The 10,010-nt window shown below is 32.9% G+C and overlaps 1 pseudogene across 1 annotated transcript; it reads right to left on the bottom strand.

Moving 5' to 3' along the window:
* Window positions 1–245: 245 nt before the first annotated feature.
* Window positions 246–3,934, bottom strand: LOC147518105 (uncharacterized; annotated as a pseudogene). Its single transcript, XR_015211711.1, has 2 exons — window positions 1,899–3,934; window positions 246–839 (listed from the first exon to the last, which is right to left on the bottom strand). The product of XR_015211711.1 is annotated as an uncharacterized LOC147518105 (transcript).
* Window positions 3,935–10,010: the final 6,076 nt, after the last annotated feature.

Raw genomic sequence — 10,010 nt, 5'->3', positions numbered from 1 at the left:
TGCCGCCAAATAAAGGAGTTGAGGCCCAGCACATTTTTAGGATTGAGGGCCAACCATCTGTTCAACTTTGGGTCCAACATATATATATATTTTAATTGAGGCCCACTATCTAATTTTGTCCGATAACCACTTCATCTAATTTTCCCTGGGGCTCTTCTAGGTTTGGTTTGGATGAATAGAAAACCATTCAATCCCCTGCTGTGGTAATTTGGACACGTAGTAACACAAGCTTTCATAGTTTCATATGCATCCTTCAAAATTCTGCACTTGGTAGTAATATATTTCACCTAGCAGCCGCCCTGAGAAACGGAATTGTTTCATCTTCAAACTCTAATACATAGTAAGAAACATGTTCAAGTGGTGTACTTCAAGACCCAAATCAAGTTGGAGCACTGCATTCCTAAGCCACTGAACATCTAAATAACATATCCTTCATCACTACTACAAAACAAAATTTCGTTCTTACAAAGCTGGGGCTAAGAAGCTGAACAAAAAAGAACACTTCACGTAAAACACTTCACGTAAAAGTTACCAAAACAACGAATACCGCATTCTCCTCCTCCTTGCTCTTCTCCAACTTTTTCATCATTGCTCAAGGAGATTCATTCAATGAAGGGTTTGTTTCAACTTCACCACTTGAGGTGTTCGATTGATTTAAAACTTGTGGAGTTGATCTTTTCGGCTTTCTTGGTTCTGTGGAGGATTTGTTTCTAAACTTGATGACATTGTAGTGGGCTTCAGGTTGTTTTCGTTGTCCAGAGAGACGGAAAAGAACCACTCTTACGTAATGTGGACAACAAGGTTTTAACTAGTACACTGCAAAGCGCATGAGTTTGAACCTGAAAAAGAAGAAGATCCAAAATATTTCATTTTACAGTACAAGATAATAAATCGACCAAACAACAACCCTTAACATCAATTTTGCTTAGTAGGGTTAACGTTGTTAATCTATTCAAAATGGTTTATGCTTGAAAGCATCAAAGTGTCTAAGATCCGAGGTCAACATTGTAAAGTTATTCTTTTGAAAAAACAATTAAGAACAGAAACATACATAAAAAGGGAGGAAATACAAACCAAAGCCCCAATTTGGCCAAGGGGTTTTGAGTCGAAGCAAAACACTAATCCTGCCCAACACTAATAGTTTATGGTTTTTGGGGTTTTAGATTTAAACATGCAACAACATGAAATATCAAGTAAAGCCCAATTTCACCGAAACACCCGTTTAGTAGGATTCAAGCTCAAAATTGTTAATTTTGGACAATAAATGCATATTTCAGTTTATATTAAAACTATTGTCAAAGAAGTGTCTTGACAACGCTTGACCTCGTCCTAGAAGTGTCTGGGGTGTCCATGTGTTTGACAGTAGCTATGAACTTCCAACCAATTCAGTTTTGATTTTCATAGACAAAAAAGGGTATAAAGAAGTTTTTAACTAATTTCTATAATCTTAACGATTAATGATGTGAAGGATACAAGACATGAACTCTCACATTCTGCTTTACAAATAATTATCCGATCCCCTGTAAGCGACAAGTAGCTAATTGCAGCCAATTTGACATAATATCGAAGCAAAAAAAAATTACATTTAAGTCATAGTAACAATGGAATAAGTAAAACATAATGTATAATACTTACACCATATATCAATGTCCATGGCTCTTGATATAGATACAAGTTCAGCAAGGAGTCAAAAAAGATATAGTTGCATAAAAGGACGGTGAGTAAAAAGACCTAGTTCCAGTCAATTTCAAGCTAAAGAATCTCTATGAGATCATAACATGAAGGAAATTTTTACCAAAAGCCAAATATACTTCAAGGCATTAAACTAGTTACATAATCCATTAAACTACTTGTAAATATCAAACACCCAAAACAAAATCTCTATCAAAGTACTTTACCTTGGCCTTATTCTTGAAGCAAGAACTCACGAAGCTCCTCCAAATATTCATAATTTGGCTCACCTTTCACAACCACAAGCAAACCCACCAACAAGGCCATAGTTTCAGCAATCACCGAAAAACACCCCTCTCATCCATTTTTTAAAGAAATTTCACTGCCTTAGGAATATCATTCTCCCACCCTTGAATCATGACATTGAATGTGAGATCATTTGGAGCAATACCCTTTTCATCCATCTTGACGAAGAAATTAAAAGCCTCACTTGGCCTCCCTTTCTTGCCAAAACCATTGATCAATGTGGTATAGGTTATAGTGTTAGGCTGCATTTTTGGAAGAAAAGCTACAGAAGAGCTCCTTGCTTCATCTAGTTTCTCTGCTGTGCACAATTTTTTTATGACAGTGCTGTAAATCACAACATCGGCTTTTAATCCATTCTTTTCCATCATATGGAAAATTTTCATAGCTTGCGACAAACAACCATTAGCACACAACCCATCTATTAACACATTCTATGTGATAACATTCGAACTTTGCCCATGAGCTTGCATATCACCAATAATTTTGTGTGCAGCGACAACTCTGCCAACCTTGCATAACCCAGCAATAACAGAGTTACATGTAAACTTGTTAGGTTTTAAACCCTTGCAAGTCATATCTTTAAAAAGTTGCATGGCCTCATCTAATCTCTTAAGTTTGCAGTAACCATTAATCAAAGTGGTATAACTTGCAACATTAGGTTCCATACCTGTTTCACCATTGAATAAAAAACCTGTACTGCCTCTTTCATTTTACCTTGCAAACAATATCCATCTATCAATGCATTGTAAGTGATTGTGTCAGGTGTCACCTCTTTTTGTCTCATCAACTCTAAGAGTTCATGAGCATCTTTAAGCATCCCCTCTTTGCAATAAGAATCGATCAGAACAGTATATGTTTGCACATCTGGTGAGATTGCTCGACTGGTCATATCATTGAACAAGTCAGTAGCTTTTCTCCATTGCTTTGAAATGCAAAGGCCATGAATCAATGAGTTATATGTGATGACATCAGGCATTCCACCACTTTGAAGAATTAAGTCTAGTAAATTGATTGCTTCACCAGTCCTACCCTCTTTGCAAAGAGCTCCGATGAGAATGGTGAAGGCAACTACATCTGGTGAGACGCCAGTTTTTAACATTTGTTCAAACCAAATCTTGACCTCCTTCCATTTACCAATGTTGCACAGGCCATGAATTAAAGAAGTGTATGTAAACACATCTGCTGCAATTCCTTTGCCAGACATTTCTTGAAACAGACAGAGAGCGTCATTCACCCGGTTTTCCTTGCAAAGGCCATTAATAATCATATTGTACATCTCTACATCAGGCCTAACTTTATGCTTTTCCATTGCCCCTAACAGCCTAAGTGAAGCATCAACATTCCTAGCTTTGCAAAGCCCGTTTATCACAATTAAGTAAGAGACATGATTTACCGAATACCCATTGTCCACAATCTTGTCAAGTAACTCGACAGCTTCTACTACTTTGCCCTGCAAAGAGAGTCCTTTAAGAAGAGTGGTGAGAGTAATAACATTTGGTTCCAACCCATGTTTGAGAATGTTACCGAAAACAGCGAAACCGAACTCCACCCGACCCAAGCGGCAATAACAGTTAATCGATATAGAAATGACAGCAATATTGGGTTGGATACCAACTAAATCCATCTTGCTTATCAAAGACAGTACAGTAGAATAGTGTTTCGTCTTTACAAGGGCTCCTAACAGTTGGGTGAATGCGTAAATGGAAGGCAAACTGGGTCTCGTCTGAATCACATGATTGAACAGACCCAATGCCTCGTCAAAGCAGAAGTTACCAGATTCACACCTTTCTCTCACCATTCTCTCTAAACAAATAATAGAATCATGTTGGGTAGTAGTAGTAGTTACCTTCGCTGGGAAAACACCAGCGGCTACTCTTCTTCTCAACATCGTCCCCATCCTCGAAATGAAAAAAAATATGGACGGGCCTTTTTCTCAGCATTATTATAGCTAGTCCTAGATTTTGGATCCGGGATCTATTAAATATTTTGTGCTAAAAAGGCTTTACATAATGTATAGTACGAATTTTCGAATCAGAATATATTTTTATTGAAAATAAATTGAAATACGTTAATCAACAACGACATTACAAGATAAGTATTTAAACTAAGCGATCAAATTGAGATAAATTTCTTTTCTTTTCGGTTTAAGATATTAATCCGTGATTTTCAAATAGAATTATCTTAAACTCGATCTAGCTTGTATAATAGTTTTATTAGATTTATAGTGATTTAGCAAGAAATTTTGAATCGAGAATATATTTTTATTGAAAATAAACCAAATACGTTAATGAGCAGCGATTATAGTGCATAAGTACTTGAAAACTAAGGGATCAAATTGAGATATCCGCTTCACCTTGTGGTTTAGGATATTAATTCGTAATTTTCAAATGGAATTATCTTAAACTCGATCTAGCTTGTATAATAGTTTTATTAGATTTATGGTGATTTAGCGGTAAATCATCACCACTCAGCTTACGTATTAATGTGTCCAAACCACTAAAACAGATTGATTGTTTTCATATCCTCAAAGAATACACTACTCCCACTTGAAAATATTTATCACATGAACGTGTCCTATGAACAGGTGTCGTTATATTAAATTATTCTAAAAAAAATTAGCAACTATGCATAGCTATAAGATATAAAAATTATATTAATTACTCATTTAAATTTCTTGCACCACTCTCTATAAAAAAGAAGCATCAAACATTGATAAAACTCATCGACTTCTTTATATTGTTAGGTTTATCAATATAAGTTTGATTAAAATTTTGTGAGAATGTTCAATGTGACGAAGATAATATTGAAGCTACTTGAATAGCAAGACATTCCCAATCACAATAAAAGAATTATGATAAACACTACTTAAAATGCAAAACTATATTTGTCGAGACATTTATTCTCCCTACATATAATACAAATATGTTTTAGGGTTATTAGTTCAATGTATTTGCATCAAGTTTCTGATTTTCCATTAATTATTCTTTGAGGTTAGTTTAATGTAGTACGTTGCATCCAGTTTCCAAATTCTCATTAATTATTTTTTGAGATTACTTCAATGCACGTGCATCAAGTTTCCGATTTCCCGTTAATTATTATTTGAGGTTAGTTCAGTGCAATTGCATCCACTTGATGATTTCCCGTTAGTTATTCATTAAGGTTAATTCATGCTTGCATCCATCCATGTTTTGTTAATTAGTATTTGAGATTAGTTCATTGCATTTGCATCCGTGTTCCAATCTCGTTAATTACTCTTTGAGGTTAGTTCAATACATCCAAGATCTAGTTTTCGATTTTGTTAATTGTTTTTAGGTTAGTTCGATAGTTTACAATTTCTATACAGTTTGCATACATGTAAGAGTCTGTTTTTATAAACTCACTTTCGTTTTGGGTTCCTAATCACTCGTAATTACTCATGTGAGAAAGCTAAAAAAGCGAACATTTATGCTTTGAAGTTAGTGCGATGCAGTTACATCCAACTTCCGATTTTCAGTTAACTATTTTTTGAGGTTATTTCAATGCATTTGCATCCAATTTCTGATTTCCAGTTAGTTAATCTCTTATTTTAGTTTAATGCAGTTGCATTCAGTTTTTGGTTTTCCGTTAATTATTTTTTGAGATTAGTTCAATGCAGTTGCATCCAATTTCCGGTTTTATGTTAATTGTTTTTTTAGGTTAGTTCAATGCATTTGCATCAAATTTCCGATTTCCAGTTAATTATTTTTTTAGGTTAGTTCAATGCAGTTATATCAAATTTATAATTTATCGTTAATTATTCATTTAGTTTAGTTCAGTGTAGTTTCATTCATTTTTCAATGTTTCGTTAATTAGTCTTTGAGATTAGTTCATTGCATTTGGATCCAGTTTCCGATTTCCCGTTAATAACTCTTTAAGGTTAGTCCAATACATTTACATCTAGTTTATTATTATTTATGCTTTGAGGTTAGTTTGATGTATTTATATCAGGTTTTTGATTTCCCGTTAATTATTCTTTTAGATTATTTCAATGTACTTGCATTTAGTTTCCGATTTTCAACCAATTATTATATGAGGTTAGTTCAATGCAATTGTATTCGATTTTTAATTTTCTGTTAATTATTTTTTGAGTTTAGTTCAATGCATTTGCATCCAGTTTTCGGTTTCCCATTAATTATTTTATGAGGTTTGTTTGATATATTTGCATACCGTTTTCGATTTCCCGTTAAATATTTTTCAAATGTTTGCATCCAATTTCTAATTTCCCGTTAATTATTATCTGACGTTAGTTTAATGCAATTGCACCCAGTTCCCGATCTCTAGTTAATTACTTTTTGAGTTTAGTTTATTACATTTACATAAAGTTTCCGATTTCAGTTAATTACTGTATGAGCTCAGTTATGTATTTGAATCCAGTTTCCGATTTCCTTTTAATTATCCAATGTGGTGTGTGCAATACCAACTTCTACTGATCCATCTATAGTGTCCTTGCAAACATGACATAAAAAGTAAATTATGTTTGATTTACTATGTGGGATCATCGAAGATTATCCAGTTTTCGATTTCCCATTAATTATTCTTTAAATTATGCATGACTCACTATGTAGAATCTTCAAAGATTATCTACGAACGGGTGTTGTTATATTAATTATTCTGAAAAATATTTGCAAATATGCATAACTATTATATATTAATAGTATATTGATCACTCAACCAAATTTCTTATAATGTAAAAACCTCATTCTCCATTAAAAAAAAAAAAACTCACCTTTGATAAAACCCTTCAACTTCATTTTGTTGTTTAATAATAGAAGTTCATATATATTGAAACTATTTGAATAGCAAGGAGTTCCCAATCATATGGAAAGAGATAAGATAAACACCATTTTAAATGCAAAACTATATTTATCGAGACATTCCCACAATATATAACCCAACTATGTTTTGAGGTTAGTTCAATGCATTTGCATCCAGTTTCTGATTTTCCGTACGTTATTTATATTTTGAGGTTAGTTCAATGCAGTTGCATCCAACTTCCAATTCCCATTATTTATTTTTTGAGATCAGTTCAATGCAGTTGCATTCAGTTTTTTATTTCTCATTAATTATTCTTTTCGATTAGTTCAATACATTTGCATCTAATTTCCAATTTCCTGTTAATTGTTTTTTGAGGTCAATTCAATGCATTTGCATCCAGTTTCTGATTTCCCGTTAATTATTCTGTGAGATTAGTTTAATGCATTTGCATCCAGATTCTGATTTCCCGTTTATTATTTGATAAAGTTGCATTTACATCTAGTTTCCGATTTCCCGTTAATTATTGTTTGAGGTTAGTTCAATGAATTTGCATCCAGTTTCCGATTTTCCGTTAATTATTTCTTAAGGTTAGTTCAATGCATTTGCATCCAGTTTATTTTTTGAGATTAGTTCAGTGCAGTTGCATCTGGTTTCCGATTTTCGATTTTCTGTTAATTATTTTTTAAGATTAGTTCCACGAATTTGTATCATGTTTTCAATTTATAATTAATTTTTCTTTGAGGTTAGTTCAATACAGTTGCATCCAGCTCCCGATTTCCCGTTAATTTAATCTTTGAGGGTTAGCTCAATACATTTGCATCCAGTTTTCGATTTTCCGACAATTATTTTTTTATGTTAGTTTGATGTATTTGCATCCAAGTTTTGATTTTCCGTTAATTATTATTTGAGGTTAGTTTAATGCAGTTGTATCTATATTCCAATTTTCTATTAATTACTTTTTAAGATTAATTTAATGCATGCATTTGCATCCAGCTTCCGATTTCCCGTTAAATATTATTTGAGGTTAGTTCGTTGCATTTGCATCCAGTTTTCGGTTCTCCATTAATTGTTTTTTGATGTTAGTTTCATTCAGTATTACATATTTTTTTAAAAATATTTGTCATTATTGCTTTGTCGTTTTTTTTATTTTTATTTTTCTATTATATATTTTGTGATGTTATTTTTTGTATAATTATTTTTAATTATGTTTTGAGGCCGTGTTAAGGATATATTCGAAATAAGTCAGTGTTTTATCATAGACACTAAAATTGTATGATTTGTAATAGGGAATTAGTTTCTACAAATCACCTATTTATAGCAATTTTTTTTTATTTGATCAAATATATAAGAATTGGAACATTAAAAGTGTTTGATTCGTAATAGGAAAATTACTTTTTACAAATCACCTATTTTTTAGCAATTTTTTTTATTTGATCAAATATATAAGAATTGGAAATACACTCAAACTCTCAAAATATAAGAATTAGAAATACACTTAAACTCTTCAAAGAGGTTCCATGTACGTGAGATTGTAGGTTATTAGAAAAGACTATATTTCATATTAGAGTGTCATATAGAAGAGAGAAAAAACTAACTCTCATATTAGAGTGCCACATAAGAGAGAGAAAATCCTCCATTAGAAGTCTCTACTTTAGTATATAGATAGTAGATGTGTTGGATCATTATTTTTTTGTGGGCCTTTCATGACCAGGTCCGAATTATAATCTGAAAATATAGCAATTATGTAAGACTGTAGGAGTAGTTCTACACGGACCTACTTTTTAGACTTACTATTACACTCACTATTTAGATAACGTTGGTCTGCATTTAAACATGTATCGACACATCAATAGCTTCAAATAGTAGGTCAAATAAATGGGTCGGTGTAGTGATGTTCACCTTTTGCGTAAGTTAGAGATTTGTTTCTCTAATTTGACAAAGTGCGAATACAAATATTTTTCCTTACTCACGATATTCGTGTGTATAGCTTTGAGTAGGGATTTCGAACCATCCTAAGTCTAAGACAACTTACAACTTGTTTTTGCTCTTTTAGAAAACTAGTGAGTAAGTTTTAAGCTATGGTTGAATTGATACTAACTACTTGGTTCTTTTAATGCAAAAAAAACTGAAAGCTTTAAGTTACGTAAACATGCAATTAAAACAAAGATAAAAATTTACTTCTAGATAGGTGTGGAGAGTTAGTTCTCCTCATGTGAAGATAACCTCTATTGTATGATTTTAGATTCTTGCATCTTAACCTTCTTAGAACTCATAGACAAGTCCTAATAAAGATTAACTTGATCTCTAACACTATGACTCATCTCTAAGATCATATTGCTAGCATGTAGAACCAAAGCAATGATTTATCTCTAAGATCATCACCTTGATTCCTAACTAGACTCTACACCAACTACCATTTTGGGATAGGATGTAGGTCTAGTTGTTCTTCATAAACAACTTACTAAAATCACATCACAAAGGTTATCCCTCACATGAGCATCATTAACCCCCCACAAAGGGAAGGTTTTAGCTCATGATCCTAGGGATATAAATGAAAGAAGCAAATAGATATGTAAATGAGAAAGAAGAAGAAGAAGAAGAAGAATAAAAGAACTCACTTGCATTAAGAAGTTTAGATTTTATTTAGAACAAGAACACAAAAGTTTCTACCATTAAAACTATTACAAGCTTTTTCATAAAAACTCTAAACTAAAACTAAAACTTAAAAACTAAACTTGCTTCTCTTCCTAAGGAGCTAAAACAAAAAAATGCATGATAAAAGAAAAGAAGTCAAGGGAGTAAATGAAGTGCATCCCCCCTTGTTTTGTTTTTTTCTTCCTTTCTAGAATTCTCCCTCTCATCCCACGTGAAAACACACACACACACACATTTAATTCACTTTTATCCACCACATTAAAACAAAGTGACACATTGTTTTTTTTTTCACTATTAACACCTAATTTTATTAATTACATGCAAGGTGTCAACGTTGCACCAATAATTTGGCACTTTTATCTTGACATGCTCCATGATTGATGACTCATCTCTTCTTGTGGGCTCGAAAGGTGGGTCCATGCGCAATGTCCATTGGTGGGTCCGGACGTCGATTTCTGCAATTTTTGGCCTAAGGTAGAGCTAGTCATGCTGATCATCTGGGCAGCTTACTTGTTGAAATCGGAGTCCAGGTTAACGAGATATGAGCTCCGAAAGTTTATGATTTCCTTTACATAGTCCCGTTCTGACTCGATTCTATCATGTTT

Source organism: Coptis chinensis, chromosome 2 (genome assembly GCF_015680905.1).
Source record: "Coptis chinensis isolate HL-2020 chromosome 2, ASM1568090v1, whole genome shotgun sequence".
Classification (NCBI taxonomy): Eukaryota; Viridiplantae; Streptophyta; class Magnoliopsida; order Ranunculales; family Ranunculaceae; genus Coptis; species Coptis chinensis.
This window is presented reverse-complemented; position numbering and strand designations above follow the sequence as displayed.